The following is an 18,723-nucleotide window of genomic DNA, read 5'->3' as shown; positions in this document are numbered from 1 at the left end:
CAGCCGCTCCGCGGCATGTGGGATCTTCCCGGACCGGGGCACGAACCCGTATCCCCTGCATCGGCAGGCGGACTCTCAACCACTGCGCCACCAGGGAAGCCCAGCAACACCTCTTTTAAATGCAGTCACATGCTTGCCTCGAGTGCTACTACAGTGCTGTGCACGCTCGGTGCGTGCCACAAATGTGTGCTGATGACATTCAGTTTCACGACTACAACATTGTTTTGTAACTTAGCCAGGAAACAGAGAAGTGCTGTGATTCAAACACACCATCCCACTTCCTCACTGCCAGCAACACAGCCCAGAAGCCAAAGCTCTGGGCTTGGGAATCAGATGGCTGGGAAAATTCTGGGACTCAACTGCAAGCAGTGCTGACTCTTCCCTACTCTGAAGTAGCCTCCACTTTTCAAGGATGCAAGTCATGCATCAGAGTGATGCAGTATCATGGAGCTCCCTCAGTATCCCTCTGTTAGGGGTATGATTTGTTTTCTTAAGTGAGAAAATATACAGATTTACCACTTTAAAAAAAAATAGTTTTTTAAAAACATAGTTTCAGAAAATTTATGATAAAGGAGAACTCTACAGAGCTTACTATTCGTATTTATATTGAACAGAATATAAAGCACATACAGTAAATTCTTTACAAGTTTATAAATTCTCCTCTTAAGAGAATGGGTGATAACATCTAATCAAGAACAGCTCCAAGTGAATTCTTAATCTTCTGTTCTTTATCCTACACTGGCCCTGTTGTACCCAGTTCATTTGCTGTGGTTTCTCTACCTTATTTCAGCTCTTTTTTAAAAAGCTGAATTCTAAGTTATTTTACTTATGCACATATCTAAAGATTGATTTATTTTCCTCTTCCACATTCCAAATTTCCCTACTGTTTCCTTTCTTCTTTGCATCTCTTGGCAATCCAGATTGACAACTTGTTTTATTCTTATCTCTCCCTATTATTATCTTATTTCCTCACTTAACAATATATTGTGGAAATTCCTCGAAGTCATGTGGTTTAGATCAAGATAGATCAAGTTCATTCTTCTAAGAACTGTATAACAGTCTCTAAAGGAGATTTATTATGACTTACTCAACAATTCAATTTCCCTATTTATAAACATTTACTTAATATTTCCTCTTTTTTAACCACTATAAAAAAAAAGTCACCAAAAAACCCTTGCATGTATATACTAAGATACTGATATTTTTATTTTTATGAGATAGGTTCTCATAGTTAGGATTCCTGAGGCAAAGTGTATATACATGTATTTTAATTTTAATAGAAATTGCCATGCAAAAGTTAATCTCTGTTTTTTTTTTTAAAAAAAGCTGTAGCAATTTAAATTTTTTCTCCATCTTAAACAGCAGTAGGAGTTGGCGCACTTTCAAATTTGTGCCAATCGAATGAATATAAAGTGATATTTCATTGTTACTTAAATTTGCAATTCTTTAATCACAAAAGAGATAGGACGTCTTTTCATAGGTTTAAGGGCCATCGGAATGCTTTCTTTTGTAAAGCATGTATTCACATTCATCACCCATTCACCTACTGGGCTTTCTTTAGTTATCAATTTGCAAAAATTCTATATATAATCTATCTTTGTTTGTGGGAGGTACCGCTAGCCACCTATCCAGAATTATTACCTACCTTTTCCCCATAAAAGAACTCTAATATTAAGGTTGGAATATGCCCAGATTAAAGAAACAAAAACAACAACAAAACAAACTGCATTAACCAATCTCCCTTTTACAGCTGGGAAATGTAAGCTGACATCGCACGGTGAGACTTCCAGGTAATTTCTTTTGAAAGGTGCAAACTTAGCTGGTATATACTTTTTTGCTTTCACCCTTCCTACTTTTTCCTTCCTAGAAGTTGGATCAACTACTGAAGGTGCAACAGCCTTTTAGTGAACATTAGTTGACAAAAGTGAGGGTGAAAGCCCACGATCAGGACAGCTGCTTAGCGATTATTGTACAGAGCTGCTGTATGAGCTCTGCATTGCTTACCTTCTGACTTCTTATGTGAAAAAAATTAAGACACCTAACTTGTTAAAACACATCTATTTGAGTTCTGGGTTACAACTGCCTGTAATTCTAATAGACTTATTTCATTACAACTTTTCCCAAATATATCATTTACATATTGAGGTGTTAATGGAATCTTTTACTGTAAGTTTTTCCTTAAAATTTTTATATGTTGACTATTTTCTTTTTATATTATAGCATCTGAGATTCCTGTTTTGGTTAGATATGTTTCAACCAATCACTAGGTTGTATAGATAGTACACGCTTTCTTCCAATATTTTTGGTACTTAAAAAAAAAAATCTTTTAAGTCTTTAATTTGTTAGGAATTTATTTTGTTTATGAAGCAAGACAGATACCTATATGGATTTCTTCCATATGGATGGTGGCTTGTCCTTCTACTATTTGTCAAAAAAACACTTTCAATCTCTCCACTAAATTGTGATAACAGCTCTGTAAGCAATTAAATTCCCATGTATGCTGGGGACTATTTCTGGGCTACTCTTCTCTTCCTTTAATCTACTTGCCCATTTCTATGCCAGAACTACATTATTTTTTATTTACTACAATGGTTTTATATTGGAATTATAAAGTAGAGTCCTTCCTCAAAATCTTCTTTCTTAGATTTCTTTTGGCTATTCTCAGACATTAATTCTTTCATGACCTTTAAGATCACTCTGGGTCACCAAAAAGCCACCAGCAGATTTTACTTGCAATTACAGGGGGGATATCACTCTGATATTAAATCATCCCTCCAGGGCCATAGTCTGTCTTTCATTTGGTCAGATACTGTTTATTTATTTCTATAGTTTAAAAAATAAATATGGGTTTTTCATCTTGTTAAATATATCCCTAGCTATTTTTGACTTTTGTTATCTTTTGTTTGTTGTCTATATCTAGTTGTCCCAGACAAAATAACAAATATATACCTTTCTTTTTCTCTTTCCCATCTATCCTTCCTTTTTTTCTTTCTCCTGTCCTTCCTTTCTTTCTTTTGGAGATATTCAACATTGTTAAAAGTAAATGCAACACAATGAAAGAAAAGATAAACTGGTCAGAACAAATATGAGTCAAAAAAGATAAATTTATCTATTTTTACTGATATTTTGAGGGCTATTGTTTTTCTCTCCATTCTGCAAATAAAGGCAACTGAAACTCAAAGTTAGGGGTCTGGTAAGTATCATAGTCAGAATTCAAACTCAGGGCTGTATGGCTCCAGAGCTGTCACCTTTTTCCTAGCACGTCATTGCTTCTCTGCGGCAATTTTCTGCAAATATTTTGTTTCATTTATACTTGCTTTCTACATAGATGCATTAAGAATAATTAATCCAGATGTCAAAGGTGAGAAGATAATTTACAATATGCCCCCATCAGTAAAAGAGTTCTTTCCTCTTCTCACTGTGTCATATCTCGAATGTGTCCTTTTATTTTTAGGATTGTTGCAAGATAAAGTTAAATATTTTTTCCTGGTTTTAGCTGCACTGGGATATTACACTGACCTTTCCTTTACGCCTGAAAGTTACAGTTGCACACAGCAGAACCCACTAAATTTTAACACAAATGGGATTATTTTTTCAACGGGACAGGAAAAAACAACAACAACAACTAAATAAGCAAAAAACTCTCCAAAGAACAGGAACTTAAGATTCAGACACAGGGCTATCTCTCTTGGCTATAATTTTGTTTCCATACATTTTCAACAATAGCCAAAAAAGACGGGGAGGTAGAAAAGCAAAAAATATCTGACATACCTGCACACACATAAACATCATACCCACTCTTCTGATCAGGCATGCATTTAAAAGCCTTGTCTATATTTAAATGTAAGATGAATTATCATTTTGAGCTTTCCCTCAGATTCTATAGGATGATATCTTTATGCATGATATTGAACTAATTAGAGAATTGAGTGTCACCAATGTATGGGCAAGTATCTTCAGTGACTTTGGTTTTGTTAAGTACAAGGAAATGTAACTAGACTCCAGTGAGAGGTAAGGAAGAAACTGGAGTGATTTCTGGGCACTCATTTCAACTACTTTCTGCAAGTACTGCTATCATAACTCCCTGTGACTCTGACTCTACTTCAAAATCCAATTTTCCTCCATTCCAAAAGAGAGAGAGAACATTTTGGGTACACTGTTCTCAAGGAAGAGAGAAGAACAAATGTACTCATGTCCTTCCCTCTACCTGTCCTTTCTTCAATGGAAAGCAAAGTAAAAAGCTTGTGTAAAGGTTTAATTAAGGTCAGTATTAAAACACAGATCCTGGGCCTCCCTGGTGGCGCAGTGGTTGAGAGTCCGCCTGCCGATGCAGGGGCCACGGGTTCGTGCCCCCGTCCGGGAAGATCCCACATGCTGCGGAGCGGCTGGTCGCGTGAGCAATGCGCTGAGCCTGCGCGTCCGGAGCCTGTGCTCCGCAGCGGGAGAGGCCACAACAGTGAGAGGCCCGCGAACCGCAAAAAAAAAAAAAAACAAAACCACAGATCCTGCTTCTGTGCCTGGGGGAAGTCAGTGCATGTTTCTTGAAGTCTAACTTCAAGGGCAGAGTAGAACCTTGTAGAGTGGGTTTTTCTTTCTAATTGGACCCTCAGTCTGGAGACTGTGTGTTTAAACTTCTCCTGAAAGGGTTTTCTGCATTCCCCTCCTCCTCAGAAACATACATTAAAGGAGAAATAATTCTCCCCTTGGAAAAGTTTTATTTTGAGATGTGCCAGTCCTTGATGTGTGACAGGGACAGACAAGAGATCCAAGGAGCCACCAATTGATACCCCAAACTCAAGAGGTTGGGTCCATTCAGACATCAAGAAAGCATAATCTTCTCTTGAAATTCTAACTAACTCAAATTCCCGTATCACAGAGAACACAGGTTCTTTTAAGATATTTGGTATGACTAAAACAGCTAGATTCTGAAAATGTAGAAAAAATGTGGAGAGATAGAGAAAATACAGAACGGGAAAAGGCAGGACAATTCTAGATGTACTTTTTGCTAAACCTTCCACCACACCCATCCCCCCCCAACACACACACACACACACACACACACACACACACACACAATAACTATCAGGTAGTGTATTCTCTCTGTAACTTGCCCACGCTATTTGGTGATGGAGATTGATTTTTCACCTAAGTCTATCCTTTAAGGCTCAATTCAAATTCCAGCACCTCCACGAATACCTATCTACCCCGATTTCCAGATATCTTTCTCTTCCGCATACCTATAGGACCTATTATGGATAACACCCATCTTACATAAATATGCAGCCATGAAAATGGCTACTTTACTTGGAGTTCTAGAATTATAAGGAAACTAAAAGACCAACTCCAATCCCTCATTGTGCATATTAAAAAAAAACTTGTTACATATGTTAAATAATTTGTCTAAGTCACACTGACAGTTTTAACTGGGTGTCTCTTCTCCCCAACTATATTGCAGACTCTTAGAATGCAGAATAAATGTCTTACACTCCCTCGGACACCTGCTTGTCCTAGCTCAATCACTTTCCCATAATAGATGCTCACTAAATATGTTTTGATTGAGGTTTAACATTAAGCTTTAAGTAAATTTAATTTAACCTTGGTGCAACCAAAAAATATCTCTTGAATATGTAGTAGAAAAAGTACTGTTCAGTGAAGAAGACTACAGTTCTCAGAGAGCCTGCAATCTTGCATAAAAGATATGATGTTCCAGCTATGTCCACCCCAGCTAGAGTCATGGATGTCTTATACACATTTAGGATTGGTCTCTACTGGATGGTAAGCCAATTCTAACCAAGGAAGGGTGTATTCTTAAATCACAATCTCACTGGTTGATGGGCTCACAATGACTGTATTTGGAACACTTCATGGGCCTGAAATTACTACACTTTGGAACAATTTTTCCACCTCCCATTGGTGGATCTTCCTATATCTGTTTCCTTTCCTTCTGGGACTGCAGCCTTCCATGAAACTGACAACTACTAGATGAAACCCACAACTATTAGATGAAACCCTAAAAAAATTATTTTCAATCTTCACCGCTTCAAAGTATGCTCATTCAGTGATCCACGCACTTTACGTAGATTACCTTATGCAATAGTCACGTAAACCTGAGATGTCAGGGTGCATATATTTACTTTATTAATGAGAAAATGGAATTTCAGATAGCTGTAGTATCTTTCCCAAGGTCCTATACTTTACTAAATAACAGAGGTAAAAATGAAATACAGGGCTATCTGGCTTCAAAGCAGGGACATATATGCACTACCAAATGTAAATTAGATAGCTAGTGGGAAGCTGCCGCATAGCACAGGGAGACCACCTCTGTGCTTTGTGACCATGAGAGGGGTGGGAGAGGGAGGGAAAAAAAGATTCTTCTTTTTTTTAATCCATTCCATACACTCTTCCTAAGAAAAGTTACAATGAGCCAGTCAATGCCAATTCTATTAATCCTTGGATCTCAATTAAAATAGAGACTCTCCTTAAAATTTAGGTCAATATCAATTTTAACTTTCCTGGACTAAAAAAAAGAAACTCAACTAAATAAAACCCAAAAAATGAGCATTTTCCACACATACAAGATGAGATGAGATTCTGTCTTAATTTTTCAGTTAACATGTTCAAACTACCAATACCATTATTTCTGATAAATTTCCATTTTCTATAGATGAACTTTTGTGTGACTCACAATAGAATCTTTGTGAAATTTGCCTATTTTAATCAATGCAGCAATAAGAGTGAAGAGGAAAGAGGAAACGGATCAGGATGGATGTATCAGTGATTAAATTAGGTTTAACCCTCAAGCTGAAAATAAGCCAGCTTGATGAAAGACTATTTGTACTACCTCTTAACTCTCTAGATTTCTAGGCAGTTGCCCTCACCCACCCACCCCCCACCGCCACTACCACTCCCACTACAAGGAAAAAACTTTCAGAACAACCCAGGATCAGTAGCACATCCCTTGAATTCTTTCCAGATATACATGATCTAGAAGGGACTACTGTAAAATAATATTTGAAAAAAAAATAATATGACAGAAGTAAACCAGTACTGGAATTAAAGGCAGCTGCAAAAGAAGCTGTAGAAGGGCATGCATTTTTAATACTGCAGCACGTAGAACATTCTCTCCCTGATTCCCAGGTGTATTGCGACAGCCATTTGTAAATCATTTTTAATTGTCTTATTAAGCAGCTTAGAATGCAGCAATCAAAAGCTCGTGGCATTGTGAGACCTGGCATAGGCATCAGGCATGGATCAGCAGTCAGGATAATGGAAGACGCAGGATTATATAACCAGTTATGGTCAGCAGGGAAGGCGATTTGGAGAGAAAGCGGTACATGGTTGATTTTGAAGAGGTGCTTATCTCAGACAATATGAAACCTGACATTATGGTTCCAGGGAACGGAGACCCCCTCCCCACATATGCACACACATCAGTCATGTGCAGTCTGATGACTGCATTGAGAAAAGCTAACTGTCAAAAGCAGTGATCTCTTTTCAAGGAGAAATTTCTCACGCCATGTTCTGACTCATGACATAAAAGCTATTTGGAAAACAGGCCGCAAAGGTTGGAATTTTTTTGATGGAAATTCCCAGAAACTACATCAGGAAATTGGTTCTTGCTTTAATGAGAACATTGAAAATTGCATGAGAGTGGAATCTGAGACAAGATACAGCTGTAATTCCACAAAGACAATTTTCTGAGTGTGTCATGTCACAACTTTGTGATTCACAGTTATGACATCTTTAGACCTAAAATAGATCAAAGCTTCCTTCTCATTCCTCTAAAGACTTACTTGTCTTACACTGCCCTAAAGCATCACAGGGAAAAGAAGCAAACTCCTGAATTAATTATTATGCCACTTGAGGCAGTAGCAAGAGCCAACAATCTGTGGTCATCAAGATGAGGGCTGAGCAAACACATGCTGAGTTCCTAACTGAGTGATCCAATGAAATATGTTAATCTTCATAAGCCACCTCTTACTAGACAATAACCATTTTCACCAAGAGTTTGGCCAAAACCGAGGGATGTACAAAGAAAGAACTTATGTATTTAACGGCAATGCATTTGTAAACACATTAAGAGAATTCTGTTTTAATACAACATTAGTGGGGAAAAAAATACCTGGTCTCTGGGATTTATAGTTACCAAATTATATGCGGCAACATAAATAATATATAGCTTCCAACGTTTTCTCTTGATTTTCTAGCCATAGGCAAAAACATTTTAAGCCTGTTTTCATATGCATCTGGCCTCATCCAGAGAAAGAAAGCGTAAAACTTTCAGTAAGGACACTGCTGGTCAAATGTTGCAGCAGTCTTAGAAATCTCATGATTATACACTATGTGTTTTTCTGAGCAACGATTAATTTCTTCTAGCTTGAGACTTTGAAATAAGTCTAATTAGAGACACAGTACAAATCATCTCATTTGTGAGAAATATGCTTGGATAAAGGATATAGAATGGGAAGGATTTCCCATATAGGTATTCTTTCTAAATTTTATTTATTTATTTATTTTTAAAATTTATTTTTTTTTTTTCCAGTATGCGGGCCTCTTACTGTTGTGGCCTCTCCCGTTGCGGAGCACGGGCTCCGGACGCGCAGGCTCAGCGGCCATGGCTCACGGGCCCAGCCTCTCCGCGGCATGTGGGATCCTCCCGGACCGGGGCACGAACCCGCGTCCCCTGCATCAGTAGGCGGATTCTCAACCACTGCGCCACCAGGGAAGCCCCATATAGGTATTCTTTATCATTTTCATAAGGGATACCTCCTTTTCCCCAAATATTCCTCTTGAGGTTTAACCATGGGTGTAGCATTTCAGAAACATTTTGGTAAAATATCCCTGAAGTTTCTCCATGGAAATTATAATGATTTCACAAGTGGCCATACTCCCAAATGTCTCCCAAAGTGATTACATTAAAGTAAAATTAAAATGATTTAACCAGACCCATAAACCAAACTGACTAAATATTTACCTTTACAATGGAAATGGAGAAAACAAAGAAGGGCATATATAAGTCACTTATTTTACTGTGAGGATTTGTCAAGCCCTTGCTTGAGAGTCCAGGGGGATCTCAGCTTGCTGGCTACAGACTAGGTAAAGCATCCTTGAGGTTGGTCTTGCTTTATCAGAGATGTGTATCTACACTAAAGGGTCCACAGCTGTGTAACATTAGCAGACATACAAATTACAGTTGAGAGGTGTATCTTAAAAAGAAGCAATGATGAATGACAAATCTAAAGAGAGATGCAAGACATACAGAAAACTTAGCCATAAGATTAAAACCAGAAAAATCAGAAACAAGTTGGTAAGTAAAGAGCTACGCAGGTCAGGACAAGGCAGAGAATAATGTGTAGGTTCAAGAGGAGTCTTTTATGTAGTGCTGGCTGAATGGGTCTAGCATGGCTTAACAGTTTAAAGGAGCCACACAGTACTGGGACAGGGATAACAGGAGTGCTGTTGCTGTTGTTGTTGTTATTATTATTCTATATTATAACAATTATTTTTAGACAAAGAGTATTCTTAAAAAGGACAGGAAAGGGGCATGATTTTATCCTTGTTGTGCCATTTTCTTCAGTTAATTAAATGAAAGAAATTAATTTGGCAGAGCTAATTTTGTAATTAAAAGCTTATCATGGTTTTCTGTAATGAGTTAAGTAAGCAGACAGTAATTCAGTTACAATATTTACATAGCTCATACCAGGGGATGTCTGCTTACTAAATTAAATAATATGGGGAGATGAGGAAGAGATCATATAAAATGGGGGTGAAGAGAGTATACCAAGGGCCAGAAGGAATTCAGATGTGGCAGGTCATCACTGCATTTCTTATATTGGCACCAGGTCAGGAAGTTCGCTATTTGCATCTCCCCAGAGATAGAAAACACTGTGGCCATTGGCTTCATTAGACTGTGACTCCCATGAACTCTGGTTCATCTCCCTTGAGAAAGAAGGTAATCTACTTGAGACCAAAAGATGCCAGGTTTTCCATTCTCATAAAAGGAATTATTTTCCTTATGATACCAAAGAGTTCCCTGGAAATCACTATTTATCTTCACTGGGAGAGGAACAGATCCCGCTTCCTGAAAGAGGGAAACAAGGGAGGAGTACGGATGGTAGTTGAGAAGGTAGTTGAAAGCCTATCAAGCCTCTGTGGAGGTAGACTACAATTGCTCAAATGACAGCCTCTCAAAGTCCCAATAAGTTTATTTTTTTAAAAAGTGTCAAAAAAACTATAAGTTTCACCACTGATCAGGACCTCTCTTTGAAATGTCCTCTGAAAGATGAAACCCATAAGGACCCATATCCCTGAATTACCAAATTTGAATATTGACTCAGAGTAAATTCAAAGAGAGACAGAGAGAGACAGGCAGAGAGACAAAGAAGGGAAGAAAAGAAAAGAGAAAGGAGAGAGTGGGAAAGGATGGGAGGAGTGGAAGGGAGAGAGAAAAATAAAGGGAGAAGAGAAGGGAGGTGAGGAAGGTGAGGTGAGGAGAGAAGGGGAGAGAAAAGAAAAGACAAGAAGCCACAGCCTCAGTATCTCAGCACCTGTCTTTGTCTTTCGATTTGGTAATTCAAGTAATGATCAGGCCCAACACTGCTTGACTTAAAAAAAGAGGCAAACTCTTCACCTCAGGTAATATAGCTGCATTTAGTAAGACTATTCAAAACCGCTTTTGAAAATCACTGCTTTGGGATAAACCACAGGACACAAATTTTACAGCTGAACCTGCAACTTAGATGTTGCTGTGCTGTGAACTATAGTCAGGGCTACTCTTCACCACCTGTCTCTATTCTTATTTTGCTAAATTCCATGGGATCCCATTATTCCAGTGCCTTTATTACTAAAGTAAGTGCAGGTCAAGGGATTCCAGTCACTTTCCTTGGAATCTTGTGTCCATCCTCATCAAAGCTTAAGCCATTCAAGATCCTCAACAAAACACTAGCAAACAGAATCCAACAGCACATTAAAAGAATCATACACCATGATCAAGTGGGGTTTATCCCAGGAATGCAAGGATTCTTCAATATACACAAATCAATCAGTGTGATACACCATATTAACAAACTGAAGGAGAAAAAACATATGATCATCTCAAGAGATGCAGAAAAAGCTTTTGACAAAATTCAACACCCATGTATGATAAAAAAAACCCTCCAGAAAGTAGGCATAGAGGGAACTTACCTCAACATAATAAAGGCCATATATGACAAACTCACAGCCAACATCGTTCTCAAGGGTGAAAAACTGAAAGTATTTCCACTAAGACCAGGAACAAGACAAGGTTGTACATTCTCACCACTATTATTCAACATAGTTTTGGAAGTTTTAGCCATGGCAATCAGAGAAGAAAAAGAAATCAAAGGAATCCAAATAGGACAAGAAGAAGTAAAGCTGTCACTGTTTGAAAAATGGAGCTGAAGGAGTCAGGCTGCTGGACTTCAGACTATACTACAAAGCTACAGTCATCAAGACAGTAGGGTACTGGCACAAAAACGGAAATATAGATCAATGGAACAGGATAGAAAAGCCCAGAGATAAATCCACACACATATAGTCACCTTATTTTTGATAAAGGAGGCAAGAATATACAATGGAGAAAAGACAGCCTCTTCAGTAAGTGGTGCTGGGAAAACTGGACAGCTACATGTAAAAGAATGAAATTAGAACACTCCCTAACACCATACACAAAAATAAACTCAAAATGGATTAAACATTAGAGAAATGCAAATTAAAACTACAATGAGGCATCACCTCACACTGGTCAGAATGGCCATCATCAAAATATCTAGAAACAATATATGCTGGAGAGGGTATGGAGAAAATGGAACCCTCTTGCACTGTTAGTGGGTATATAAATTGATACAGCCACTATGGAGAACAGTATGGAGGTTCCTTAAAAAACTAAAAATAGAACTACCATACAATCTAGCAATCCCATTACTGGGAATATACCCTGAGAAAACCATAATTCAAAAAGAGTCATGTACCACAATGTTCATTGCAGCTCTATTTACAATAGCCAGGACATGGAAGCAACCTAAGTGTCCATCGACAGATGAATGGATAAAGAAGATGTGGCACATATATACAATGGAATATTACTCAGCCATATAAAGAAATGAAATTGAGTTTTTTGTAGTGAGATGGATGTACCTAGAGACTGTCATACAGAGTGAAGTAAGTCATAAAGATAAAACAAATACTGTATGCTAACACATATATATGGAATCTAAAAAAAATAAAATGGTTCTGAAGAACCTAGAGGCAGGACAGGACTAAAGATGCAGATGTAGAGAATGGACTTGAGGACATGGGTGGGGGAAGGGTAAGCTGGGACGAAGTGAGAGAGTGGCATGCACATATATACACTACCAGATGTAAAAGAAATAGCTAGTGGGAAGCAGCCGCATAGCACAGGGAGATCAGCTCGGTGCTTTGTGACCACCTAGAGCAGTGGGATAGGGAGGGTGGGAGGAAGACACAAGAGGGAAGAGATATCAGGATGTATGTATATGTATAGCTGATTCACTTTGTTATTCAGAAGAAAGTAACACAACATTGTAAAGCAATTATACTCCAATAAAGACGTTGAAAAAAAAAAAGAACTTGTACACACACACACACACACACACACACACACACAAGCTTAAGCCATTCAGGACCATGGACAGCTCCCTGCCTCCCAAAGTAAGGAGTGGGATTGGGAGGGTGGGAGGAAGACACAAGAGGGAAGAGATGTCAGGATGTATGTATATGTATAGCTGATTCACTTTGTTATACAGAAGAAAGTAACACAACATTGTAAAGCAATTATACTCCAATAAAGACGTTGAAAAAAAAAGAACTTGTACACACACACACAAAAGCTTAAGCCATTCAGGACCATGGACAGCTCCCTGCCTCCCAAAGTAAGGAAGGTCTATAGACCTGAGGGCTTAGTCAGCTCTGCCATTTTAAATCACACATGGAGTGTATCAAGGAACAAAGCAAATACTTGTCTTTGTTCAACTGAGAGGTTTTCAGCACTGAGTGAATGGTATCACCCACATCCTTGTGATTTAAAAGATATTTCAAAACACATACTGCACATACTTTACCACACGTCCAGCTGCATTTGTCCCTTCAATCTTTCAAAATGGGATGCTGTTAAAATCAATTCAAATAATCACTATGTGTCAAAAATATGCCCATCAGGATATTTCTGCATCGTGCTCTACATTGGAAAATGCTGATGGAAGCAATCAGATGTCAAAAGTCTCTTACCTTCAGCATAAAGCAACAGGGTCAAATTCTCTGAAATTCTAGAATGCAGAAGTTTCTGGAGTCTGTGATTAAGAAGGATGTATAAACTCTTCCCAGTGTCAATATTGTATAAATATTTCTTGAAAATCTATTATGTTACATACCACAGCTGAATAAGAATATGTCCAAGGAAAACAAAGTTTTAAGAAATGCTCCACTTAGCCCTCTTTGCTCCCCCATCCCCAAGGGAAATTGTGTTGCTGTTAATCTCCAGTTATAGAAATCCAAGTAAATTCATTATACAAAGAGGAGGAACAAGAATCTTAAATTGAGTAAGCATCCAAGTTGTATGGCTTAAAATTAAAGGTTAGGATAGTCTCCTTACCAACAGACATAAGTGATATGCCCTTGCATCACTACTTACAGGTTCCCTCCTCAAAGACCAACTGCAAAGTGTTACTGAGAATATCTATAAACTGGCTATTTGGAGAATAAAGGAAGTAACTAATTTTCTATGGTTTAAAATATGGTCGTGACCTTTTCCCAAGCTCTTCCACACCAGTGCCTACTTGGCTCTGCCTTTGCTTCTTGTGTTGCACCAGCCTACCACCATGTGCCATCTGTCAGCTTCTGCCTATAACAAGTGAAACACCCTATGTATCTGAGTATCATTTTAGATCCTATTTTTCAGGTTAAAAGCAGTAAACTGCAGATGGCAAGTGTTTTTATTTTTTTTCCTTGAGATTACTGAAAGCTGGGGTAATTTTGTCGTGAGTCACATTAAAAAAAGAACAAGTTGATGTTATACAGCACCTACTCAACATGAATATGCACAAAGAACAGCCATCCACCCAGTCATCCATTGAGCAAAGGAGGGAATGATTTTGCTTTGCTTTAAGGTGACAGATTTTGGAGTGAGAGAGTGTTTGTAGTTCAATGTGCCCTGTAAGCACAATCAGAAACCACGTGTGAAAATGCAGGTGAAAAAAGCAACAAACTTGGCGGAGCACCTCCAGTGTGCTGAGTTATGCTAGGCCCTACGTAGAACTGACTCATTAAAAAAGCTGGGGAGAGGGAGATCCAGGTCAGGGGAAAGGCTAAAATCAATATGGCAAAACATTTTCACTCACAGTCTAAGATTAAGAATTCATGTAAGAAGTTTTAAATTTTCCTTATATATGTTTATTTCAAAGTTCTGGGCTTAAAAATTCCAGCGTCAACTTAACTTTTGACTTCTAAGACGCCCTGAACTATGTTTCACTGTTTGAAATGAAACCATTTTATAAGCATCCTCAAAGGAGTACTACTGCAGCAGAGGTTACAGCGGACAAGGAAAAGCTTTGGGTAATGCTGGAGCCCAAGAAAGGAAGAGGTTGCCTCAACTTATTTTAACCAGCTGTGGGAATTTACTCCGAGTCACTTCACTCCACTGAGTCTCAATAGGTTCTAAAGAGGTCCAAGTTGATAACACTTATGACTCCTGGTAGTATTATATCCATAATCCATCTCTTTTTAAGGGATTTTATTTTGAAGTCTCCAGTAGATGACATTTGAAGGTTTCTGCAGCCTTGAACTCTCCAATTCACTTAAAATAACCCATGGATGGTTCCTTACTGGAATCAATCTATGTCCTCATTTCCCACTATAAATTTTAGAACATAGCATAAGACATATATGCAGATGAATAAACTTATTTAATTATGCTGCTATCTATCCTCAAAGCTAGGCACTGATGAATGATAAATCAATACATCTAAGACACAGAAAGAAGTGAGAGTAGAAAAGAAGGGTGCTTATGAAGTAGGTAGGTGAAACAAGGAAATTTCATTAATAATAACATTAAACCACATGTTCCAATGAATGTTTTTTTTTTGTGAGTTACAGCAGTAAAAGCCTTGATCAGCTTCATTCATCATAAGAACAGGTATTTATGAGGTTCTCAAAATAATTTCTACCCTAAATTTATCCCACCCTAACTAATCCATTAATCTCACTACTAAATATGCAAGAGTAGTGCCTTAAAGCAAATATATCAAAGTATCAATTAGTAATAACTTCTGTGTTTTAGAAAGGTGTAGGGTACCTTATCAGAGCCATTCCTAAATGGTTTGGTTTGAACATTTTTCTTTGAACACTGGTTTTGATTGTAGGGAAGTAGAAAGGAATACTTCTGAGAGAGAATAAATCTAGAGGAGAGTCTCCAGGAATAAAAGAGGGGACGAAACCAATCATGCATCTGAGTAATAAGAGTAGACTAAGGAGCTGACAATATAAGGACACGATGGAAACAGAAACAAAAATTAGTATCTTTCCAATGTAACCGAAAAGCACAACTCACAAAAGAAGACCTGCTTCCAAGAGTGGATCTTTACTTAACTGCCACCTCCTTCTCAGCTTAGCCTTAGCATAGCAGCAGTTCAGGAAAATATTATGCACATAGGCAATTTCCAAGCGGCAATATGGGAAAAGTGGTGCTTGCTAGGTTCCATCGCAAACACCTTTCTCCTGTAAAATCTTTCTCAAGTCTTTTGTTCTAAGCTCTCCTTTGTATTTTCCCTTCCCTCTACTCCATCATCCTTCCCAACAAAATACCCCAAGTTCTTTTACTGGTCTAACAGGTAAGAATTTGAAATGGTGTTGTTGATATGAATTTTGAGTCAATTATCCATCAAATAACGGCACATGTGTCTGGGGACTCCAAAAGGCTTCTAGAGTGTTTCCCTAAATTGTGATAGGGCAATTACTATAATCTAGATGGGGAATCTATGAGTATGGTATCTTCTGGCCCATGTCACTACACCATATGACAAGATGAGGATCTGCTCGTTTCTCTAAATATGCAAACACAAAAAAGTGAGGCGCAATACCAGCTTATGCTGGTGAAAAAGGAAAAAAAAACAAAGCCCCTGGAATTTTGGAAACCTCAGATTAACCAAAAAGCAATCGTAATTTTGTCCATTCCTTTTCTGATTTCCACAGTGATCCCAGGCCAGCTCAGGCTGATAAGGGTCCCATTCACTTCTGGAAGTCACTGTGCTTGATTGGTACCTTTAGAAAATATCCCTCTTTGAGAAGACAACCTGATAGAAATTTAGATTCAGTACTTAAACTAAAAATATTTAGATATATATGTTATAATGCCATTGTTTTTTCTACTTCACTGTTATGACTTGAAAATCAAGAGAGATTTTATTAAGACCTAAAGGATTCGAAGCTTGTCCTCTCTCTAAGCAGAAACAGAAACTTTAATACAGGTAAAAAGTGACAACACCACCACTACCAGCAACAATAGCAGATATCAATTAACAGCAAAATGAGCAGAAAAGTACCATGAGCTTAGGTAATCCCATGGTTCTTCACCAGGAACGATTTTGCAAAGTCTGATAATATTTTTGATAGTCACAACTGGGGGGATACTACTGGCATCTAGTGGGAAAAGCCCAGCAGTACTGCTATACATCCTGCAATGTACAAGACAGCCATTTCCAGTGAAGACTTATCTGGCCCATGGTGTCAACAGTACTGAGGTTGAGAAACCCTGCCATGAAGGAGGTGGAAACAGGAATGAGGTAATGATGAAAGGGCATGGAATGAAATATTGGTGGGGAGTCATTGCTGGCAATTTTAAGTGAAGTCTTGGGTTCTAGAGACTTCTGAAATTTTTACTTTTCCCTGGCTCTATGAATTCCCACAGAACCTTATCTTAAATTTGTCTTCAGAGTCTTTTTAATAAAATAGCATCATTTCAAGGAATTTAAGTAAAGCAATATGAAGGAAGGAAGGAAGGAAGGAAAAAAAAAGGAAGGGAGAGAGGGAAGGAGGAAGGCAGGGAGGGAGGTTCATTGAACATTCATTTGAAAAAACAAACAAAAAAATCCGAAGTGATCAGTAAAAGGTTTTTTGTTATTGTTGGATAGTCGCTTATTTACTTTACTTTCTGAACCTAAATCCAAATTGTAAAATTTGATCTTTCAAAGGTACAGAAATTTCAGAATGCCAATCTTAATTTCAGAGAGGTAGATGATTAATATACTTTACAAAAACAATGAACTGTGGCCTCTTACTATACTTAGTAATCTTTTTTTTTTTCCTTAGAGGTAAGATTATTTCAGGAAGAGTTAAGATTGCAGGCTCCAGAATCAGATTGTCTGATTTACTAGCTATGTGATCACAGCAAACTAATAGATTCTATGTAGGCCTCATTTTCCACATCTGTAAAATGGGTACTTTAATAGCATTTACTTTATAGAGCTACTGTGAGGACTGAATTAGAATATAAAGCACGTCCACTGGTATCTGAATAAATAATCATTTAGTACTTTCTTGTTGTGGTGGTTGTTTAATTATCTATAGTGAAGACTTTGGCTTAAAGAAATAAAGTCCCTTATTCCTTTAATTAAGAAATGAGAAAAAGAATAGATTTTTAAATAAAACTTAAAAGATATAACTTCCCAGCAATTTAGATCACATTATTGAAAACATCCACAGATAAGGATAAAATCTCCATATACCATCAGAATACATGAATACCCCATGTTTGTGACTGCTATATTTGATATGTCAAATGATTTGAAGCCATAATAAAGAAAATACTAAAACATATGCAAAATTATTAAATTTTTTCACAATTTTATTTTATCTTTTTTTATACAGCAGATTCTTATTAGTTATCCATTTTATACATATTAGAGTATGTAAGTCAATCCCAATCTCCTAATTAATCACACCACCACCTCCATCCCCTGCCACTTTCCCCCCTTGGTGTCCATAAGTTTGTTCTCTACATCTGTGTCTCAATTTCTGCCCTGCAAACTGGTGCATCTGTACCATTTTTCTAAGTTCCACATATATGCATTAATATACGATATTTGATTTTCTCTTTCTGTTACTTCACTCTGTACGACAGTCTCTAGATTCATCCACGTCTGTACAAATGACCCAGTTTCGTTCCTTTTTATGGCTGAGTAATTTTAAATAGTGCTGCAATGAACAATGGGGTGCATCTGTCTTTTTGAATTATGGTTTTCTCTGGGTATATGCCCAGTAGTGGGATTGCTGGGTCATATGGTAATTCTATTTTTAGTTCTTTAAGGAACCTCCATACTGTTCTCCAGAGTGGTTGTATCAATTTACATTGTCACAAACAGTGCAAGAGGGTTCCCTTTTCTCCACACCCTCTCCAGCATTTGTTGATCGTAGATTTTGTGATGATGACCATTCTAACTAGTGTGAGGTGATACCTCATTGTAGTTTTGATTTGCCTTTCTCTAACAATTAGTGATGTTGAGCAGCTTTTCATGTGCTTCTTGACCATCTGTATATCTTCTTTGGAGAAATGTCTATATACGTCTTCTACCCATTTTTGGATTGGGTTGTTTGTTTTTTTAATATTGAGCTTCATGAGCTGTTTATATATTTTGGAGATTAACCCTTTGTCTGTTGATTCGTTTGAAAATATTTTCTCCCATTCTGAGGGTT

At 37.7% G+C, this 18,723-nt stretch overlaps 1 protein-coding gene across 4 annotated transcripts in view; it reads right to left on the bottom strand.

The window, feature by feature from the left end:
* NRXN3 (neurexin 3) overlaps nt 1-18,723 on the bottom strand; it is a 1,750,257-nt gene that overhangs the window by 707,886 nt on the left and 1,023,648 nt on the right. The gene's annotated exons all lie outside the window — the stretch shown is intronic.

The sequence above is a fragment of the Physeter macrocephalus genome, chromosome 11, assembly GCF_002837175.3.
Source record: "Physeter macrocephalus isolate SW-GA chromosome 11, ASM283717v5, whole genome shotgun sequence".
In the NCBI taxonomy this organism is placed as follows: domain Eukaryota; kingdom Metazoa; phylum Chordata; class Mammalia; order Artiodactyla; family Physeteridae; genus Physeter; species Physeter macrocephalus.
The sequence above is the reverse complement of the archived record's forward strand: the minus strand, read 5'-3'. Positions and strand labels throughout refer to the sequence as shown.